The following is a 23,606-nucleotide window of genomic DNA, read 5'->3' on the forward strand; positions in this document are numbered from 1 at the left end:
CTTGACATGAGCCACTGTGGTGTAGTGGTTAAGAGGGGTAGACTCATAATCTGGTGAACTGGGTTCGATTCCCTGCTCCTCCACATGCAGCTGCTGGGTGACCTTGGGCTAGTCACACTTCTCTGAAGTCTCTCAGCCTCACTCACCTCACAGAGTGTTTGTTGTGAGGGAGGAAGGGAAAGGAGAATGTTAGCTGCTTTGAAACTCCTTAGGGTAGTGATAAAGCAGGATATCAAATCCAAACTCTTCTTCTTCTTCTTCGGAGTTGTCCCCAGTCTAAGTCTGGTTTAAAGATCAAGAACCGTAAGAAAGGACACCAGAGTAATTGGCATGGCCCATTAGCAGCTGGCAACACCTGGACCCAGGTCACCTAATCACTCTTCCCCACCGTGGTGACAGCTTTTGTATTTTTACTTAAATTACAGTAATTATTGCAAAATGTGCATCTATTCATATCAATTAGCACATGCCACTTTTATGCAAATTTGCTTTGTTTTGGGGTTTTTGGCAATAACGTTATGCTGAGTCATACTACGGTATATAGTGGGCTGGAATAGGTTCATCTAGATCAGTATTGTCTACACTGACTGGCAGCGACTCTCCAGAATTTCAGAAAGGGGGCATTTGCAAGGTTTTGAACCTAAGAGCTTTTGCACACGAGGCAGATGCACTGTCAGCCTTCCCTGCTTGGGTGTTTATGTGTGTGTGTGATTTATATGCTTTTCTGTTCTTCATTCATTCCACCATTTACAATGCATTTCCCTGTCACAATCTCAGCCGCAGAAAGCATGTTCCTTTTCTAAAGTGGATTTGTTGCACCAGGGTAACAGAGCTCTCCGATTCCCTTTAATTGTATAAGCCAACATTTCTGGGATGCGCTTAAATCCTTCCTGCAAAATGCTGACCGTCTGGTAGCAACCCAACTTTTGAAACAGAGTGAGCCAGAAAAGTTTTGAGCTGAAGGCACCTAGCCAGGGTCAGATTCTTTCCTCTGTATCTTAGATCTGCTATACTACTTGCCCCTATATGCTCTGCTTTGTAATACTGAGTTCGTCTTGCGATCTCTCCTTGGGAAAGGATGCCAAAAGGTGGTCCTGGAACTTCTCCCCACTCAAGGAAGTGGGGAGGACAAAACAGAGTTTATTATTCAAGCTAGGGTTCCTCTAGGTATCCTTTCTACTGTGCATCCATGAATATTTGTGCTCATGATGGTATCTGGGCAGTTATACATCATCACACTATTGCAGTTTGTTCCTGCAAAAGTTTTGGGGTGGACACACTGCTGGGTTTTCGATCAGTGCATGTCCCATAAGATCCTGCTGAAACCCTGTAACTTTTTATGCCACAATTTTGTACTGGATTGTTGGTTTTTTGCAATATAGTACAAGACTGCCCTTCCAAATGGCAATGATGGCAATGTTGCAGCAACATTGGGGAAGCATCACAGAGCCAACAAATAAAGCGAAATGATGTGCGAATAGTCCCGTTTAACTCCGGCATGAATGCAACATGATTGTGTTTGTGACACGTTGCACAAGACACCAGTCTGGAGGGGCCCTTGGACAATGAAGCTGCTATGCTAAGCATGCTTACTAGGGATGAACACAGAGGGACTTACAAGGAAAAAACATATGCATAGAATTGCAGTGTAAATCCACAATAGATGCTACATGATTCACAGCGGCTGTTAAAAGCAGGCTCTGGATCGGGGACCCGCCGCCGCTGCTGCTTCAAGAGACAAGTCGCCAGCTTTCAAACATGTATTAAAGAGCACAAAATGGTAATCTGGTCCTTGGATTTCAATTTCAATTTTGTCTGATGTGCTTTCTCCTCCTGACCCCTCCACTCCTGTACTTGTTCATTGTGCACAAGCCTGGACAAAGAAATAACTTCTAATTCCTCCCCCCCACTCAAAATACAATGCATTACAAGACTTAACCCTCCTCCTTTGCTCTCTATTGCTTGTTATGATGTGGGGAGGGGGAAGTGCTGGAAAATTGGGCTTTCTGGCTCTGCATGCAAATTATAAGGGGGTGGGGGAGAGGGATAAAGGTATAAAGCAGGCAAAGGGTCTGTTTCAAATGGTACCACGGCAATGCCATTGGGCTGATGCAAAACTAAAAATCTCCCCATCTTTCTTATCTGGTCCTCAGTGCTGTGCATCTAGCTCCTTTCCCCTCAATGGGCTGTTTGCACAGCCTCTGGCTAGGGCAAGCAAGGGACTGCAGACAGCAAAGCCCTGGACAGTGGCGTGGATGTGATGATCAGGAACACGCAGCCCCCCAGGAGGTGAATTGTGCCGAACAGAAGAGGAGGAGGAGGAGGAGGAGGAGGGAGAGCCCCTCTGGCTTGACACAAGCAGGTGTCGCTCGGAAGATCAGCCCCGCTCGATCCACCGCGAGCCCAATGCAGCAAGCGATTCTGATATTGCAGCAGAGACGGTTTCCTGCAATTAGTTAGCAACTGGGAAAACCTGGCTGCTTTGTGGCAACAAAGGGAGTGGGGAGGCAGCTTCCAGACGTGGGCTGGTGTCAAGAGGAGAAGGGGAATCTCTCATTGGTCCTCTGGGACCTTTCTTGGATCAGCTGGAGGAATTTCACCGCTACGCAAGGATGCTCAAAGATTCTGTATCGCGTCGACGCGTCGCAGGGAAGAGCTCGCTGCTTGGTACTCCTGGACTGAACAAGTTCTGAGAGGTTGGTAACTCTTATTTCCCCCCAGTTGTTTCCTAGAGAAAAGGGTTGCTTTGTAGCCTGCTAGCTCTGCTCACCTGTACGCTGCATTTTGCAAATAGCGAACGCCGTTGACTGTGAGACAAAACTGTGTGTATGGATTGGCACTGAAGCCCTGAGACTGTACAAGGACTTTCCCACTGAAAAACAGGCAATCGCTGAGTTCCATTTGTCAATATCCGGGAATGGCTCTTTTGATGGAGAATGAGATTCTGTATTTGACTACAGTGCCTGTGATCAGTTTCCAGTTTGTTCTACCTGAGGGTGTGTGTTGCAGGTGAATTTTGTTATAAGCTTTCACACAAAGGATACTTCAAGCAAATGCATGTTTGTGTACTGAAGCAGATGTTCAGAAATGGCATTACCAGTGTTTTGACAGAGAGTGGGTCATGGTGGGATGTAAAGTTTGTAATGGAGCAAAGAATCTGTTTCTTTTCAATGAAGTAGGTGTTGCAGAGAAGATAAGAGTTTGGATTCTTAAAGTAGGCCTGCCACAATATCTCAGCCTCAATGATTTGTGGTGTGTGTCTCTAACTCTGAAACTATAGAACCCATTTTGAATTATTTTATTACGAATTCATGATATTAATTCATCATTACATCACTAAAGAGACCAACATGAGAATTTCTTTTTTTTTTAAAGAACCCCTTACTGCTATTTTGAAATATGTTCATCTTTTAAAACCACACATAGCCATTTAAAAAAAAAATGTATAGAGGAAATCACACTGTTAAAAGTCTCAACACAATGAAAGATAATGATCTGTATTTATTTCAGTTACACCAATGTATTTGTTTTTGCTGCCAAAATTCAGCAAGGAGCATTAAATGTAACAATAACGTTAGTCTTTCGAATCTATTTTTGTGAAGGGAATGCTATTTAAAACTTCTCATGAGCTTTACAGCCTGAGTCTGTGTCTTTATATTGGAATACAAATGCCTCTGTTTTCTGCAAAGCTTATTCCAAAGTAAATTTCACACGATTGCAGATGGATTCTCTCTAAAGGTAATTGGAGTGAGAAACTACACCATCAAGGGCTTATAGCTATTTCTTCTCATATACTGTGTGTATAACCGGTTTCTTTTCTTTTTTAATTAAGTGGTTATAAGGAAGTTTTTAATAGCTTTTCTTGTGTGATTGAGAAATAAGAAAATGTTTCCCTTTCAAATGGGACAAAACCCATTAAACTGCAGAAAAAGAAAATGTCAGACATTAAAGTTATTCCATTGCAACAATGAAAGTAACAATGAGAAAGTAGAAAGGGTGATAATCTGAATCAGAATGTACCTTCTCCTCATCTGTTGCAAAGGAATATGTTAATTTCCCCTAGTCCAGATTTACTGAGTTTATTCCACAGAATCTGGTGACATTTTGTATAGCCCTGTGGAACCACAAGTTTAGTTGCAATGCACCTGTGGTTAGAGCTGCAGCCTTGCTTGCAGACGGTTTCAGATTGAATCCCTGGCATCTCCAGGTAAGGTGGAGAAAGTAATCTAGAACCCCCCCCGAGAAACCTTGCCAGCCTGTATAGAGAATATTGAACCAGGTGGACAAATGGTCTGAGTATAAGGCACTTTCTTATGTTCCTTTCATTTGGAGAAGAGAGAGTGATTAGCTCAGTGGTAGGGCATTTGTGTTGAACGCAAGAGGTCCCAGCGTCAATCTTCAGCTGGACCACATAGGCAGAGCTTTTGCCAGTTGGTGTAGGCAATGATGGAGCTAGAGAGATCCACTGCCTGGCATAGTATAAGGCAACTTTCTATGTCCTTAACTACCCACTCATAATCACACAGTGCATACTCGACATGTGCCGTTAATTCATTTAAGAGGTAGCAATGGGTGACCATGAGTTAAATGGATTCATGGTCTAAGAGGAACATGGTACCCAGATAATACTTTCATGTTCAGAGGCAGGGTGCCTATGAACTGTGGGCATTGGGATGAGAAGATGATGTCCAATTGCTTGATGCCCTTAGCTTCTCAGAGACACCAGGATGGCCAGGGTTTGGATGCTGCTTAGATGCAGGATGACAACATACAACAAAATTTTATGCATGCCTAGCCAGATGTTATTCACATTGCCTTCAATGGGGTTTACTCCCAAGTTAGGGATGCAGGAGAAATTTGATTGAAAATGCATTGCAAGCCGAACCCATCAAATCCACACTTTCCGAAACTATTTATGAACCAAAACACAGCTATCCTTCAAAATTCGCCCTTATCTGAATTTGCGACGCAGTTTCCCAGCCAACGTTTACAAAAATGCATATATCAAAGGAAGGTGTGCATAACAAATGAATATATTAGTGAAAATAACTGACAAGAGCCATTCTATTAGGGAAGGTTGCTCGCCAAAAATGGGTACGTTGGTCAAAACTGCATTAAAAAGTGTGTTTGTTATGGAAAATTCACACTAAAAGGCTGGTGAATTTTCATGAGGATTATATCTATCTATCTATCATCTATCTATCTGTCTGTCTGTCTATATATATATATATCTCACAAAGGGCTGCAACATGTGGAGAACTGAATTTAAAATTGGAAAAATGAGAAACTTGGTGAACCAAAATGGGCAGATCTTTCCATCCTTACTCCCATTTTTGTGGGCATGGGATTGCGGCTTATCGTATTGCACAATACGTATTAACATGCACAAGGGTCTCTGAATGTGCTTTATACATTCAGCAGTGAATAACCATTTAACACACAATTTATCAATGTGTTTTATTGATTACGGCAGGGAGGAGAAATGTGTAGCCCTCCCACTCCCATCATTCATAGGTCATTTTTTTTGTTAATAGTTTTGTACGGTGCTTAGAGGTTTTATTACAATCAAGTGAAATATAAAATTTGTTAAATAAATAAATAGCTTGCTGGGGGCTGGGGGGAGTCCTACAAAAGTTGGAGGCCCCCTCCCTGAGTTGCAAGTAGATCTGATTCAACATTTCTCAGAGGTCTTTTTATGGAGATATAGCTTTCTCCTTCTCACCCCTCCCTGCTCCAGAAAAAAGGTGGTCACTGGGCAGAATATTCTTCACCATGTTTTGTGGTGGTGACCATTTCACGCAAACGATACCCCCAAAATGATGCAAGGTTTGGGGAGTTTGTGGAGGAAGCAAAATAGCTGCCAGGCTGCCAATGCCTTTGCTGATTCTCTCCTTCATTGAAGTGGCAGCGAAAACAAATGTTAGTTTTTTTTAGAAAAAACAGCAATAACTGTCCCTGCTAATGGTGAGCCTCCATCTTTGACAAAGTGCTGGCGAGTTTCTCCTTCCCCTGGAGAAGTTCAGTGAAATGGCACCCCCAATTTCTCCACCCACAAATAGGTTGGAGAATTTTGATAGAAAGGGCCATAGCTCAGTGTTGGAGCATCTGCCTTGGCTGCAAGGAATCCCAGGTTGAGTTTTCAGCATCTCCAGGTAAAGTTGGGAGAAAACCCTGCCTGAAACCCTGGAGCAGGCTTCCTCAAACTCAGCCCTCCAGATGTTTTTGGCCTACAACTCCCATGATCCTTAGCTAGCAGGACCAGTGGTCAGGGATGATGGAAATTGTAGTCTCAAAACATCTGGAGGGTCGAGTTTGAGGAAGCCTGCCCTGGAGAGCTGTTGCCAGTCAATACAGAACTAGATAATGATTTGTCCACAGCTCCGAAAACAAGGGAAGAGTTAATTGTACATATTTAGGCATCAGGCAAAAATGTTCCTTTTCTACCAGGCCTTCCCTTGACCTGATCAACAACCAGGGCTGGATTTAGGTTTGATGAGGCCCTAAGCTACTGAAGATAACGGGGCCCTTTATATGTCCAGCTGTCCTTTGTCAACAACAAATTGTTGCTGGGTTTTTTGTGTTGAATATATGCTGTATGGTAATTTATGGACCTAATAGGTATCTAAAGCCATTTGCACATCACAGAATATGTATTTTATCAAAGTAATTGTTGAACTGAAATACAATTAAGAAGAAGTATATTAATAGTGAAATACAAATAAGAAGTATATTAATAGTGGGGGGGAAATTAAGCTCTAACTTAAAATGATTTTTTATTCATAACAAATTTAATAATGCAAACACACTGCCATTGGGCAATAACAAAAGTTTCTTTAGAAACACAATTTACAAAGGCTCATAATCTAGTCTCTAGAAACTTGCTATAACATGAAATAATAATAGCAAACCAGTGATATTTTAGGGAGCAGGCTAGCAGGCGGGGCCCATTACTATGTGGGTTTTATTTTTATTTTTTATATTATCTTGTATCCAGTTGTTTTTTCCTTTAAATTTATTGAGGGCCCCCAAGAGAGTGGGGCCCTAAGCTATAGCTTGTTTAGCTTATACGTAAATCCAGCACTGTCAACATCCTATAGCCTTTAAAAGGTGGCTCTTTTTTGGGGGGGGGGGTTATTGGATTATTATTGTTTTTATTTCATTGTTATATATTGTGATCTTCTTTGTGAACTGCCCTGAGACCTCCAGGTATAGGGCGGTATATAAATTCAATAAATGAATTAATTAATGAATGGTAAGCTCTGGCACCTCTCTTTTGAGAAAAACAGCACTGGGTGTAAGTGATGATCTGGCGGATTCAGTACAGTGGTACCTCTGGTTACGTACTTAATTCGTTCCGGAGGTCTGTTCTTAACCTGAAACTGTTCTTAACCTGAAGCACCACTTTAGCTAATGGGGCCTCCCACTGCTGCCGCGGCGCGATTTCTGTTCTCATCCTGGAGCAAAGTTCTTAACCCAAGGTACTATTTCTGGGTTAGCGGAGTCTGTAACCTGAAGCGTCTGTAACCTGAGGTACCACTGTACTTTAATGGAAAAGAACAACATTGTACAAAAGATTATTCCATGTATCACTTACCTTTGAAAAGCATTTCTCTAGAAGTCAAATCTGTTGTGACCTGAGGAAACAGAAGGAGAGTTAGGAAAGACAGGTAAAACTGTTTATACGGCTGAAAGTCTCCAGATGGGGGAAATGAAATGTGAATCATTAAAGTGATTGGGAGTGTGGGGGTGAGGAGCAAAGCAAAAATTGGGATGTCAAATCTGCATGCAATTTGAACTGAGGGAACTTGCAACCATTTGTTTTTTCCATAAGTGACTCTTTGTTGCCATTATACTACAACTTGCTCTCTTTTCCTGGACCTGACCTATTCGACGAGTGCAAGCGCTTAAATTTCTGTTGCCTTCTCAAAACTAGAGAAGCAACATAACTCTGGTCTCTCTCTGTGTGTGTATTCAGTGCTATTTTTCTAGAAAAAGAGGTGTCAGAACTCACTGTGAACACCCCACTCGTTCTCTTAGAATGGCAATGGTGCCTACCTGAGAGGTGCCAGAACTGCATTTTGCCGAGTTCCGGCTGAAAATAAGCCCTGTATATAAGTGCCGTACTTTCCCGTCTATAAGACGCCCCCGTGTATAAGACGACCCCTATTTTGGGGGGCTCAAATTCAAGAAAATGGGGGGAGATGGCACAGAGTTGTTGATGGAATTGACCAGAGTTGTTGAGCTTTTTTTGGGGGGGGGGGTGGATGCCAAACCGAATATCACTCACACAAGTGGCAAACGCTCACAATCGCAAGTGACGCAAGCCAAATTGACAAAGCAGCAGCCAATCGAAAGCAGCCCTTGCAGAAGACACCATTCACCCACCCAATCACTAGATCCTGCTCGCGGATGCAACCAATCACCCTTTCCCCCTCTGCACTACCCATGTATAAGATAACCCGCCCACTTTCTTTTGGAGTAAAAAAACCCTCATCTAATATACGGGGAAAGGGACGCAAGTGGCGCTGTGGATTAAACCACAGAGCCTAGGACTTGCCGATCAGAAGGTCGGCGGTTCGAATCCCCGTGATAGGGTGAGCTCCCGTTGCTCGGTCCCTGCTCCTGCCAACCTAGCAGTTCAAAAGCCCGTCAAAGTGCAAGTAGATAAATAGGTACCACTCCAGCGGGAAGGTAAACGGCGTTTCCGTGTGCTGCTCTGGTTCACCAGAAGCGGCTTAGTCATGCTGGCCACATGACCTGGAAACTGTACGCCGGCTCCCACGGCCTATGAAATGAGATGAACGCCGCAACCCCAGAGTCGGCCATGACTGGACCTAATGGTGAGGGGTCCCTTTACCTTTAATATACAGGAAAGTATGGTATTTTCTTTAGAAGTAAATAGATAAAACAAATGGCTCACCAAAAAAGAAAAAAGAAAAGAAAAGTTTATACCAGTTTGTGCCAGGGCTGGCATCACTGTTAGACAGAGTGAGGTGTTTGCCTCAGTTGGCAGAGGCTGAGGGGGGGGGAAGGCAGCAAAATATGGGAGAACAGAGCGGTGTGTATGCCATGTGGCCAGTCTGGCACTCCGAATGCCTGCCTGTGGCCATTAGATGTGGCAGAGGATGGTGTCCCATCACTGATGACTAAGACTGAACTGCCGTTGAAGTCAGGTTTAAGCATATGGAATGGTATAGAAATGGGTTGGAATAATGTTAATGTCAATGTAACTGATCTAATTTACGTTAATTAATTACATAAATCATGTAAGCTGTGCAAGTTCACCCCAGCAGACAGAACAAGATCACAAGCAGCAGCCAAACTGTCTTTCAAGGAAACTTGCCTGCTGTTGAAACTTCCTTAATATTGCATCCTGTTTAAGGCACCAGCCAGCCAAGCCCTTTTTGGGGGATACTCCATTCCAGGGTAGTTTCTTTCACCTCCCCACAACAGACACCCAGCATTCTGTGGTCACTGAGAATGCTCAGCCCTCGCACTATTTCTTTTTTTTTTTCCCCAGGAGAAAAGTAGCCCCCTTAGGTTTCCCCACTATTTTTTTCCTACTTGCAGGAAATCTAGGGTCTCCACCTTCAAGGATGCAACACTCCCTATTGTCTTAGCAGCCCTATTTTGGCTACATAGCCATCCTAACTCAACACCGGAGATCTCAATTTGCATACCGTATACGCATCTCCCCACTTACGCACAACTGACATGTGCAATATTTAGAGAAGTGCGAGCTTCAAAGTATGGCTGTTTTTCGCTTATTTTGTCGTTTTGGGAAAGTGTGAATTATGAACGTTCTACTTAAAATGCAAACTGAATTAAACTTCCTTAGGCCCAGGAAACCTCAAGAACCACCATTCTCCACATAAAAGTTCCTAATCATCAGGAATCCTGCTCTGAGTCCCATCATCATGAGTGTCAGGGTAGATGGGCAGAGGAGATGGGGTCTTTTTTGTGGTGGCCCCAAGATTGTAGAACACTTTTGAGGGGAGATCCACCAGGTGTCATCTTTGCTTGCTTTTTAATGGACAGTTAAGACGTACCTACCATTTTCTAGCAGCTTCTGGGCCTGTGATCGATTACTCCTTTTATTTGGTTGCAAACAACTTGTTGCTAATTGCTACTTGTTTTTGTTACGGCATCTTAAACGTTTCTACTGTATGTCGGGCGGTTGAAATGAGATTCTTAGCTGCTTTGTCTTTTCTGGGCAGAAAAAAAAAGCTATAAATCTACTGAAAGAAAATTAAAATAAATAATGCAGGCAGAGGGAAAGAAACTTGGTGAGATTGTAGACTAATGATTTATTGCTATAGATAAGCAAAAAGCACTTAATGAATTACTGAGTTGGGGGGGGGGATTTCCCCCACCAAACAGAGGATTTTCCAGTTCAAAGCTCTGCCTTCTAGCCAGGGAATCATCATTATTTATTATGGTCACATTCCATCCTCCTTCAAAAGGCTCAGAATGGTGAACAATGAGGTTTTACTTCCATTTTATCTTCACAACAACCCTTTGAGGTAGATTAGACTGAGAAATAATGTATGGCCCAAGGTGAACCTCTGGATCATGACCGTCTCTGCCTCTTTCACTCCAGATAACAAAATTAAAGCTCCCACTTTTAAGCTAGCCACTATTGACCGTAGTGTCAGAATCCAAGGAACTATGGCTTGTTTAAACCAGGGATGAGAAATCTATTTTAGGTATTGCTGGACTACAGTTCCCATCATTCCTGGCTGTTGGCCATGCTGGCTGGGGCTGGTGGGAGTTGGAGTACAACAACATCAGGAGGGCACTGTGTTGGCTGCTCCAAGTTTCAGATCTTGGGTTTAACCATGGTTTACAAACCACCAAGTTCAGCTATATGGTATCCTGCAGGCCAGAGCTTTCCATGTTGGTGGCTTTTCGTGTTGGTGACACACTTTTTAGACATGCATCATTTTGTGACACAGTAATTCAGTTTTACTAGCAAACCGGAGGTTAAACTAACCCCTTTCCAGCCCCGGGAAGAGTGTGGGGAGTGTTCACGAGAGACACTTACACACTGCAACTGACACACTAATACATGGGTAGGCAAACTAAGGCTCGGGAGCCAGATCCAGCCCAATCGCCTTCTAAATCCAGCCCGTGAATCAGCGTGTTTTTACATGAGTAGAATGTATCCTTTTATTTAAAATGCATCTCTGGATTATTTGTGGGGCCTGCCTGGTGTTTTTACATGAGTAGAATGTGTGCTTTTATTTAAAATGTATCTCTGGGTTATTTGTGGGGCATAGGAATTTGTTCATTCCCCCCCCTCCAAAATACATTCTGGCCCCCCACAAGGTCTAAGAGACAGTGGACTGGCCCCCTGCTGAAAAAGTTTGCTGACCCCTGCACTAACGTGTCATGACACACGGTTTGGAAAGCTCTGCTGTACGTAGTTTAAAAGTGGACGCTTCCAATCTTTTCCTCCAGTGTGTCAAAGAGGAAGAAAGCAAGAGAAGAAATATGCAAGCCCAAGACTTGGGCAAGCTCATTCATTTGCTGGGGCAAAACTATTGGTTTCCTGTTACAGTACGTCTGAACAGAGACTAGCTGCCTAAAAGTTGCAGTTGTACACACATACATATAACAACTTGCGGTCTTTGGAGAAGGGAGTGTGACGTAATAATCATTTTTCATTCCAATTCTGTTACTGAACGTTAGGGAACTTCTGGGTGATTTTACAACCATCTGGAGTCTTTGGCTCCCAAGAGATGTTTTAGCAATTCTTCTTTAGCTAATTAAACCTGCATGCATCCGTTATCATTCCTTTTCCTCCTCAATTGCAAAGTTTGCTGTTCCATTCTTTCCAATGAGGCAACTCACTTCAACCCCCTGCAACTGCCTTTAATGCTACAGTCCCCCCCCCCCTTTAAAAGCAAAAATAAAAATAAAAAAATCTCTAGACAGGGTGTGTTTCAAACAGCAGTGCAGTAATGTTCAAGGAGCATTAAAGGGCTCCCGCTGAACACTTTCCAAATGTTGCTGACTGAGCAGTTTCCCCTAAAGGGAAGCAAAAAATAATTTACTCTCCATTTTCTAAGCGAAAATTGTAGCGTCGCTCAGAATAACAGTTCATGTGCAAAAAAAGGGTGGGGGGAATTAGGGAGCGTCTAGAGGAGTGATTGCTAATGATTCCTGAGCTGAATGCCTCACACGACCATGAACTGACCTTCAGGCAACTGAGGAAAAACCGCCTGTATTTCCTATGGGTGCTTCCAATGTGAATCCCACCCGAAAACAACAGCAGTCACATGCTGGCAAACTCACGCTGTCCAATTATAGTTGACTGGGAGGTTTTTTCACAACAAACCTGCTTCACACACACAAATGCATTTTAAGGAAAGTGACTAGGGAATGCACCGGAAGGTGTGAGGTAACACTTGCTATGATGCGACGTTGCATGATTTCCCTACAAATGCAACAGGATGAATGCTTAGCAAACAGACCGCCTGGAAGCCCCTGAACTCTGGTTCTTTCAAGCCACAATAGTCTCTTCATGCAAAGTGAATTCACCGACACCTTTCACCTGTTGGCGTGCAGCAAGAGCAGAGGCAGGCAACAGAGGTCGAAGCCCAGACAGTGGTGGAGCAAGGTCAGGTGGTACCCGGTGTGGAAAATTTCTTGTCACCCCCCCCCCACACACATTGAATTTATTAGAACAGGGGTCCCATGGAGATCCCTCTGTGGGCCAGATCATGTGTGTGCCTGTGATTTTCAGCATCTGCATCTGCACAGATGCCATTTTTGGAGTCTGCGTGTGCGCAGACACGATTTCCGGCGCAGTGGAAGAGAGTCTCTGCGCCACACTGCACCAGTTTAGCACAGTGCACGAGCGGGCGGCTCAGTTCGCGGGCGGCTCGTGGGCTGGTCAAACAACCTCCGAGGGCAGCATCTGGCCCATGGGCCTTAGGTTGGTGACCCCTGTATTAGAAGAAGGAAAAATATGTCCCACTCGAGTACAAACTGCAGAGACAGACTTCGGCGGAAAGAAACACCCCTCCCCTTCCTTATCCATTCATTCTCCACTACACAGCATTGAGTTCAGCCGCGTTTCGTTGCATTTGTTGACTGAACTAAAAAGTTTCAATACGTATTATGTTGATTTGTTGAAGTCAATTAATTGTCAGGTGAAGTTATTAAACTCGTTTTTAAAAATATTTTTTCACAAAAAAGTTTCATGAACCCAATTTTTTAATTTTATTTTAAAAACACATTTTTTGCCATTTTGTCACACACACACCCGTGATGACACCCGGGGTGGCCCACACCTACCGCACTCCCCTTCCTACGCCACCGAGCCCAGAGTGAGGCTGAAACGGGAGGAGCCTGTTTTAGTAACACCTCTAAAATCTCAACCCTGGGCTTCTCCCCAGGTTTTCTACTCAGCATGGGATACGAACAGGCCAAAGCTCTCATAAAACAATGTGTTGCATACACTGAGTGCCATTTGGATCTAGCCAGGATCCCAACTTTTATTGCCAATGAATGCCCTTCATCCATAGGTCTCAGGGTGGTTCAAAACATAAAAATGCAAGGTAAAAATACACTAAAAAAAGAAAAACCCCCGACAAACCAATAACCTCCTCCTACCCCCTTTTGCAAACAAAAATTGTACACTAGGAGAAAATTTCACTAAAATGCTGACAATTTGCATGAGAACTTTTTAAAAAAACTGCAATGTGATGCAGAAATGTGGGGAACTGAACCGAGAGATGGAAATTTGCCCGTTGTTATAATGTTCCAAATTTAGGAGTTCTGCTCTTAATAGGCAAGAGGGATAAATATCGCAAGTACCTCTCTTGTTAGTGCAGTGAGTTGAATGAAACTTTGCTATGGGCAGATAGAGGCGCAGCTGCAGGAAGGGAAAGCCTCTGAACTGACCCTTTAGCTTCTGTAAATTACAAACCATTCAAAAGGGGATCTTTGCAGAATGGAAAAATCAATGGTGCCAAGCTTCGCACTCGGAACGGTGCCTCGGGGTACTCTGAGTGAAATACGGCTCTATTAACATTCTTGCCATAGGAAGAGGAGTTTGGTTTCTCCATGAACCAGCTCACAGCAGGTTCATAGAAATACTTTTTTTTTGTAATAATGGCATCTCCCGGTTGTCACTGTCAGCAAAGGTTGAATGCCTACCACTGCTGACAATTAATGACTGAGCCAGAAATGGCATTGCCTTTCTTGAACAAGGAGACGAAACAAAACTCCCGTCTCCTTTAATGAGGAAGGACCTATACAATCAAAGTCTCCGAAATGCTGCGAGGTCAGCATTTCACAGCCCATTGGTTTTGCAGTTGCCTGGCAGTTTGCATCCCCAGTCGAACCCCATTCTTGTTTCAACAGGCAAGGGCAATCGATAGCCAGCAACTCCACTGCAGCATGATAGCAACTCAAAAGTTTTTGAACTCCACTTTCCCCTTTCCAAGCACCAGCCATCTGCCTGATGAGTGTTTTTCCTGGAACTGTGATATCAGGTTTCCAGGGAGAGGAAATGTTCCCTACAAGGTCCAGAGGCACCACATTGCAAAAGCAATTGGGGGGGGGCAACATCATGCACATGATGTCAGGAGGAGCCAGGCTTCAGGGAATTGACTTCCTCCCCCGTGACAGTAGATAAGCAGAACAAAGGGAAAGGAGTCTTCTTACCACTTAGAATATTTAATAATCACAGCGAGAGACAACAGAACGCATCCCTCTAGAATGGCGGTGCTCCCAATTAAGGCTTACCCCTCCTCTATTCCTATTAATCCACATCACTCCTACGTCTTGTAATCTGAGCTTGTAGCCTCTGCGCTTTCTGTTCTGACACTTTCTGAGCTCTCCGTGACTTTGGGGAAGGGGGGGGGGCAGATACTATCCAGAGACTGTGAACCTGTTAACTCTCTCTCTTCTAGTGTTTCTTCTCCTAGCTGTTTCCCCTCCAGTATTTCCCAGCTTCTGCCATCTGATCTATGCCCGTCTGCAAACCACTGTTCCAAATCTATACTGTCCTCCTGCTCCTGGGAAGATTCAGGATCAGTAGGAGGGGGTGGCTCCAACCATTCTTCCTCAGTGCAGTCCACCTCAGCACGGTCCCTGACACAGGGGCGGAGCCAAACGTGGCAGATGCACAGCTTCAATGGCTGGTGGCTCCTCCTGCTGCTGCCTCCTCTAACGCTCTTTCACACACACATACACATGCGCCCCATCTACCCAATACACTAAAACATTAGCATACTACTTTAAACAGTCATGGTTCATGAGAAATAATCCTTGGAACTCTAGTTTGTTAAGGTGTTGAGAGCTGTTAGGAGACCCTTATTTCCCTCACAGAGAACAACAGTTCCCATACTTCCTTGGGAAGAGAGCCTGATTGTTAAACCCTTTGGGAATTATAGATCTGTGCGCTGGTGGGCTTTGGGCTTTCAAATTGCAGTGGTGCCTTGGGCAATGCCAAAAATTTGGTGCCCCCCAACTTCTGCCTTCTATTCTAAGTCACTGCTGTGACACCCCTTGTGTGAACAAACAAGCTGTGCTCCCCTAAGTCCACCTCTGCACTGTGAAGGGACTAAGGGTCTCCTATGAGGAAACTGTGGTTCTCCATATAGATTATGGTCAGAGATAATGGGAGTTGTGGTCCAACAAGGGGTGCAAGGAGGCAGTAAATTCCATCCCATCCTGGGTTTGTCACAATCAACACCATTTCTGTTCTCCTGCAGTTTGGCTTCTGCCAGAACTAATCCTGTTTGCCACTCTATCTGCTCCATCTGACACTTATGTAATTAATTTCAGTGAAAGCGGAATAGCAAATAACAAAGCAGAAAATAATGTCGCTATTTACCTAATGTTTGCGGATTGATAGCTAATGCTGCTTGTATTTCTGGCTTGCTTTCCTTTCCTGACTTTGGATGAACGGGCAAATTGTGGGAATTCCCATTTCCATTTCTGAAAGTCCAACACCTTTCAGAGGGCCACAAGCTCTGTGCCCTGGTAACTGGTACATCCAGCGAGAAAATCTATGCCAGAACTATTGAAAGTTACAGTTGGAGGCTATTTGCGTCAAACCTTATTTTCAGTTGCTTTCTTCCTGTGATCAATGACTTAATCTTCCCACGTTAATTGATAACATCAAAGAGAATTCATCTGCGTCCTCATGATTTGTTTCCTCTTCCCAAGCCACTTACAACTCCCCTCCTGTAATTGATTCGGCACGTCACAAATGTGACATTAAGGAGGCAGCCCATAAAACAACACAGGCAGAAGCAGGTCTGGAATAAACTCTGTTTAAAAGCCTCTCTAGAGCAAAACCATAGGAGGGTCGGATTTAGGGGTAAGCAATTGCCTGGGGCACTGGGCTTGAGGACAAAGCTTCGCTTTTGCAAAAATCCCAGTAATCAGGATGGGATGGGTGGTCTCTTCTGAATTAATTCCTGCCTCGTTCTGGAGTTAAACATTAAACTTTCTCCAAAGCATCATCTCCCACACAAGTCAACCCTGCTAACTTCCATCACGTGAATTATAGTTTTTATTGAGATTTGACGCACGCCAGGCAAATGGAGTTTTATCCTACTCTGAAACGAAGCCAGATTTAATGTTTAGATCTGCAGCCTTCCTTGTGCATTTCCGTTCAACTAACCGGTTCCAAACACTGAACCAGACTGGTAATTAAAGCCATTAAGAAATGTTTCCATCCACAAAGTCATTTAAAACAGTTAATGCGCCAGGAGTTATTTGATGAGCAAAACTTTTGATACAGCAAATAGTGTGTGCTCTGGCGACAGCATCGCATCTGAATTCAAAATAAGCCGCCAATTGCTCCAAAGACTGTGAGCTGGAGCTGCAGCAAGGCTCAATCTAGGGCAAGCGTGGGGAGTGCCACCTTCCTACCTGACCCTTGCGAGCTGAGATTGTGCCCAAGACATGTCGCCCTCCCCACGTGGCAGTGGCCTTGCTCTGCAGCCCCTCTCAAGTGCTTTTGCCTGGCTGGAATGCGCCATTGAACAGTGATATTAGGAATTAGGGAGAAATTCACTTCCACTCATGTTTAAAGGTGGCCCTCCCTAAACTCGCACCTCTGAAACAAAACACAGCCATCCTTTGAAACTGGAACTTCTCTGAATTTTGCAACGCAGAACTGTCCAAAAATACACACGCTAGGGATCAAGCGTGCATAAAAACGCACACATTAGTGAAAACAGCATACAAAATGTCAGGGGAATGGAAAACTGATTTAAAATTTACAGACTGTTGAATTTACAGCCCCTGTTGAAGGAGAATTATATGAAGATGATGTACAGATGGTATATGACACCAGTGCAGTTAGGGGAAATGTACAAAACTAGTTCAAATATATGTTGGAAGTGTAAGGAAAAGGAGGGGACATTTTATCATATGTGGTGGGATTGTAATGTAATTAAAATAATTTGGGAAATAATATATAACGAATTGAAGAAAATGTTCCATCTAACATTTGTTAAAAAACCTGAAGCATTTTTGTTAGGGATTGTAGGGAAAGACCTGCCAAAAAAGCTGAAAAACATCTTCGTGTATGCGACAACGGCCGCGAGAGTCCTAATAGCACAAGGATGGAAGACTGAAGAAATTCCAACTAAAGAATCATGGCAAGAAAAACTGATGGACTATGCAGAACTGGCAAAATTGACACATAAGCTACAGGACAAGGATAACTGTGATTTTAAAGATGAATGGGAACCCTTTACAAAGTATTTGAAGAGGCAACAAAGCGAACTGGACTCCTTGGCAGGTTTTGAATAAACATTCACAAACTTTTTATTGAAAATAATCAGTTAAACAATTTAAGGATCTATACAACTTTGCAACATGCAGAGAATAGCATTCACAGAGAAACCAAAGACTGGAACTGAGGGAAGTCGGGGGGGGGGGTGTTGTGTGGGAGGGTGGGGGAGGGAGGAAAAATGGGGGGGGGATTAAGGATGATATGTTTTTGGATAATATGTTCTGTATAAACTTTCAATAAAAAATATTTTTAAAGAAATAATGTCAGGGGGAATTGCACGTGCGCGCAAAATGTGTCCATAATAAAAGAAATGCACACTCAGGTGCTGATGAAGACTTTAAAAAAAAGTAGACAAACTGATGCAGAAAAGTGGAGAACTGAATGGATAAATGAGGAACGGAGAGAAACTGGAACCGACACCTTTGCCCATCCTTCCCGGCTATGCCTCCATCTGGATGGAGAGATTGGGGAGGTGTGCAAAAACAGCTTTTGCATCGCAGTGAATGCTTCAGGGGATGCTGAGGCAGCAACACTGCTTTGCTAAGCCATGGTGCTGCTGGCCAAGGAGTTGGACGACTGAAAGATGACTCCACCTCCTCCTTTGACAGTTCCAAGGGTTCTGCAGGAGATATCTCACCTGGGTGCCCCTCTAGGGGATGTGGAGCACCAGTTCCCCGCCTGCTCCTCAAGGTCCTCGATCTGTGGAGCACCTGGTTCATTTTCTGAGGACACAGCATCTGGCAGCAGGATTCCAGACACACCATCACTGGACTGTATTCAGAGCCCCCAAGACCACAAGAAGTACCTCTTCTTCAGCAAACATCCATGGAGCAGATGAATGGACGCCCTTTTCATTGTTGCTGCCGAGACTGGCATGTCATGGGTTAAAGAGATACTTTGTCCATACACTGTCGTTTTTGTTTCATTTGGCATCTTCTCTGCCCCAAACCATTTAATTACTTGGATTACGAGCCACTTGAGAGACAGAAGGATTTGCCTTTGGAAAAATTGCTATGAGCCAATGTGAGTCCACACGGTACAGAATATTTTAGGAATTCCCTCCTCTATTTATTTTTTTTAATATATTTATTAAAGGTTTTTTTTTATTACAATACAAATAAATAAACACAATAGTACATATCATAACATATTTTCTTATCTTCTTTGGACTTCCTCACATCTCCCGCTCCAGCATTCCAAATTATAAAACTTAAACCAGCAATTTATCACCTTGTTTCCATCCTTATTATCTAATTTTCCAATGTTGTATCTCAAATTTTAGATACGTTTATTTCATACCTTAAAAAATTAAGCTTAGCCTAATAGTTATCCAAAATTTGTCTTTTCCTAAATTTAACTTATCTTCATAATTCATTTCGTCTATTTTAATGGTGCCAAGTTATTAATTCCCTCCTCTAATCATCAACTCAGGTGCTGAGTGCTGAGTAGGGATGAGCTAATCTGTCAGTTTTTGTTTCCCCTCACATCCTCATTTTCCCTATCTTAAATTTGGTTCTCCACATTTCCAGATCAGTTTGAAAATTTGTTCATTTTTTAAAAGTCTTCATTAAAATTCACCAGCAGTTTAGTGCCAATTTCTCTCAACAATTTCCCCTTAATATAATGTGCCTTTGTGTATTCTTTTCATAATTACATGCATTGATACACACCTTTCTGTACCCATCACTTGGCTGGAGAACTGCACAGCAAAACTTGGAGAAGGAATTCCCATGGATGGGTGTGTTTGGCTTCATTTATTGTTTCAGGAAAATCTCAATTATACAGGACTGCCATTAAATGTAAACTGAATAATTTCCTGGGTACTGGCAGATATGCAGCTGATATTTGGCCACTGAGAAATAAGGACACATTCTTAAGAAACCCTGAAGGAGAGAGAGAGAACCATAGCCTGCCAAGCTTATCAATAATGGCTATAGATGATCAATGTTATATATACACATACAAACACAGGGACTCCCCACCCCCAATACAGTCCAATAACCACCGAGGAGACTTGGTAGCTACAGAGTGTTGTACGACCATTGGAAAACAAAAGCATATTCTTAGAGGGAGGAAATAAAATGATCTGGAAAAGGACAACACAATTGGGTGGTTGACAAGCTAGAAGGCTGAAGAGGAGCTTTGTGTTAGGAAAAGAGAATTTATTTTGTTGCTAGTTTCTTTCATACGAAAATAATTATTCCCATTTACCACAACCATACTCTGCACCCTGAAAGCAGAGAGTTGGTATGGTTAGAGTGGTGGTTTAGGATCTGGGAGAGATCAGGGTTTAAATTCCTGATCAGCCATGAAGCTCAGAGTGACCTTGGTCCGATCATAGACTCTCAGCCTAACCTCTACCTGATATGGTTATTTTGAGGATAAAATGGGGAAGGACCATGTATGCCTTCTTGAGCTCCCTGGATGAAAGGTGGGGTGTAAATGTGATAGATAAAAGAGCTTGACCCTTCTCTCACTCACCAGCTTTAAGTTTGGAATAATACCATGAAATGCTGCTGTAATATACTCCCCAGCAGGCTAACAGAGCAGCATTTGAGCAAATTTGTTTTGACAAAGGTTTAAAGCTAAGACGCAGCAGAGCCAAACTGCACACTTAGGTTAATATCTAGAGATTGCTCTTTCCTCTTTTACTTCTTTCGTTTTATATAAAGGATCGCTCTGTTGTTGTTGTTTTAAGGCGCCGTTGGATGCATTTCCAGATGAGACAGATTTTGGGTTTGCTGACTGAATGTCAGCCCTTTTAGATCTGTGCAATTAGGGCAGCTGCTATGATGTCCTCCCTGGAATTGCATTATTAAATCCATGATTGATTCAATTAGCTTAGAGGAAGGGGAAATTAAAGACGGCATTAGCGCTGCTAGCGGATCACCACCATCATCGCCCTGAAGTCCATCTTGTGCCAATGGACCGCAAAGCATGTGGGTTACCTGTTGGATTGTGTGCAAAATGTCTTTCTGCTTGTCTCATGTAGGGTTCCCAGTTCAAGAGTATTCCAGACCCTGAGACTTCAGAGCCCAAACCTGAGACCTAGGGGCCAGACATGGTAATATCCAGGAGAACTCTGTGGTCATGAATGGACCAGGTGTGCAGCCCGGGAGTCATTTTGGACTCACAGCTGTCCATGGAGGTGGAGGTTAATTCTGTGCCATAGCATCTGTCTACCAGCTCCATCTGGTACGCAGGCTGAGGTGTGCATCTAGACTAAATCTTGCATTTCCTCTTTTTGATGATCCATAAATTGCCACTCCATCTGCAGGCGAGGCTTTTTCGGACACAGAACATACTGATGATGTCTGCAGGCCAAGATGTTGTTAAAAGCGCATGAGCCAGGCTGCTGCTTTTTTTAAAAGTCATTTGGTAACCTTACACGGAAAGCAAATTACCACAATTACATTTATATATCACTGCGTAGTGAAGTACTGGTGTTGTTGAAGGTGTCATACCAAAGCTTTGAGTTAATCATTCATGGTGATTAGATCAGTTAAAGCAGCCCGAACAAAAACAGAAACTTCTGTGGAATAAACGGGGAAAGGCTTGTGTACACAGGTCATTTTTTATTTCCCACATTGCTTTGAAACCTGTAGTTCCCCCAGATGAATTAAATACTTTTGCCCTGTGTCCATTTCTCAAAGGCGGTCTCCAGCACACGCTAATTATACAGAGCCTCCAAAGTTTCCCAGGCAGGTAACCTTGAAACACTATTAGCAATTTAATGTGGAATTAGTCACGACGGCTGTAAATCTGTTTATCAGCTTACAGCAGAAGTCAAATGCTCTGCAGCATATATAAAGGTGAGCTCCAGAAAAAAGTGGGGGTATTCGGGGGTTATAACCAGTTATTCCCTGCAAGCAGGGCATTCCACACTCTTCATTCCCTGAATTTCAGTTTTCTTTGCCAGCTTTCACATTACAATTCATTGGTTACTGAGTATGGGCAAATTAGTCCATTTTCATTTCTCTCCGCTTCTAATTTTTCCCATCTTCTGTTCTCCACGCTTTTAAAAAAAAACTTCTCACAAAGATTTATCAGCATTTTAGTGCTAATTTCTCCTAATTATCCATTTTGCATGCAATCTCTCCAGTCAAGTAATGTGTACAAAGATGTGTCTACTAGGTGAAAAGTATGCATTAAAGAATCCTGTTATTAGTGTAAGTAACACACTAAATGCATTCTATTAGGGGAAATTGCTTTGCAAAAATTTGAGTCTTTTGTTTTTGTTAATCGCCTTGGGATGTTTCAGGAGAAGAGATTCATAACTTGCAGTGAGTACACTTTCATCTTAGATAACACATAACACTTTGATAGTTATCTTCTTTATTGTAAACCTATAACCAAAACAAAAACCCACCCAACTTCTTGGTTTTCAATCCATGCAGGGTAGGCAGAGTTGCATAAATATGCTTGTAAAACCGTATCACCTGCTTCAAGGGTGAAGAATGTCTGCTGTCAACACATGCGCTGATGAAATGTACAAGGACAATGTTTCAGCCCGAGATGCCTCTGGGCACTCTGAACACAAACACTTACCCTTTCGCCGCATGAGCCCCTAACCTTGGTAAGAAGTTAAGTGGGTCATGTTTTGTGCTCAAGATTAATGGCTTTTTGCTGGTTTCACCCAGTCCATTAAACTTACTGCTAAGCGCACTTACTCTCTGCATATAAAGGTGAGCTTCTAACGTTCAATCACGCTTGGGTGTCGCACCTAGCAATGGGGACGTACGGTGGGGTTATGCAACGGAGGGCAGATTCTGTTCAACACGGCTTGCACTGAAATCAGGAAGGACATAAGAAGAGCACCGCTGGATCAGGCCAATGATCCACCTAGTTCAGCATCTACCAACCAGTTATCTATGGGAAGTGGAACACTTGCGATTCCCAGAAACTGGTAAAAACCAGAAGCAAGAGGTGCCTTGGGAGAGACAATTGGGAGGGCGCAATTCCTGGCACTACAGACTCTTGTGGTCAAAGAGGAAGCTTATCCCAGACCTCCACCCAAGGGTGAAAAGCTTCAGGACTGGATGCTACCCTACATGGCCCTCAAGGCTACACAAGTGCCTCCACTCAGCAAGAACAACCCTGTGAGATAGGTTAGGCTGAGAGATGGTAGCTAGGGCAGAAGGATACTCTTAAGCTTCATGGCTTGAGTGGATATTTGTCCCTCGATCTGGAATGACACTCTTGATGCTACATCTGATCGGCCCATTATAATGTAATAGCGTAGTTGATCATTCATGCACTGTTCCAGAAAGGCACCGATGTTAGTGCCTTTTCACTGAATAATAATAATAATAATAATAATAATAATAATAATAATATTTAGACCCCGCCCATCTGGCTGGGTTTCCCCAGCCACTCTGGGCAGCTCCCAACAGAATTAAAAGCACAATAAAACATCAGACATTAAAAACCTCCCGAAACAGGGCTGCCTTCAGATATCTTCTAAAAGTCAGATAGTGGTTTATTTCCTTGACATCTAATGGGAGGGCATTCCAAAGGGCGGGCGCCACTACCGAGAAGGCCCTCTGGCTGGTTCCCTGTAACCTCACTTCTTGCAGTGAGGGAACTGCCAGAAGGCCATCGGAGCTAGACCTCAGTGTCCGGGCTGAACAATGGGGGTGGAGACTTAGTGATTCTTTTCATATAGAGAGGCATGCGGTGTTGCACAAGCAATCGTGGAATCATAGGACTGTAGAGTTGGAAGGGACCCCAAGGGTCATCCATTCCAGCCCCCTGCAACTCAGGAATTTCAGCTAATTTATAAGTATGCACAGCCAACTGAAATCATCAATAAGCATTCACCCACAAATGCTGTAGAATT

At 43.3% G+C, this 23,606-nt stretch overlaps 1 protein-coding gene across 1 annotated transcript in view; it reads left to right on the forward strand.

Moving 5' to 3' along the window:
• The first annotated feature begins 1,925 nt into the window (after positions 1-1,925).
• CTXND1 (cortexin domain containing 1) overlaps positions 1,926-23,606 on the forward strand; it is a 39,495-nt gene continuing 17,814 nt past the window's right edge. The window contains exon 1 of the mRNA XM_081839393.1: positions 1,926-2,696. The gene's annotated coding sequence lies outside the window, so the exon portion shown is untranslated. The remainder of the gene's footprint in view (positions 2,697-23,606) is intronic.

The sequence above is a fragment of the Podarcis erhardii genome (assembly GCF_964252035.2).
Source record: "Podarcis erhardii genome assembly, chromosome: 14".
NCBI classification, from domain to species: domain Eukaryota; kingdom Metazoa; phylum Chordata; class Lepidosauria; order Squamata; family Lacertidae; genus Podarcis; species Podarcis erhardii.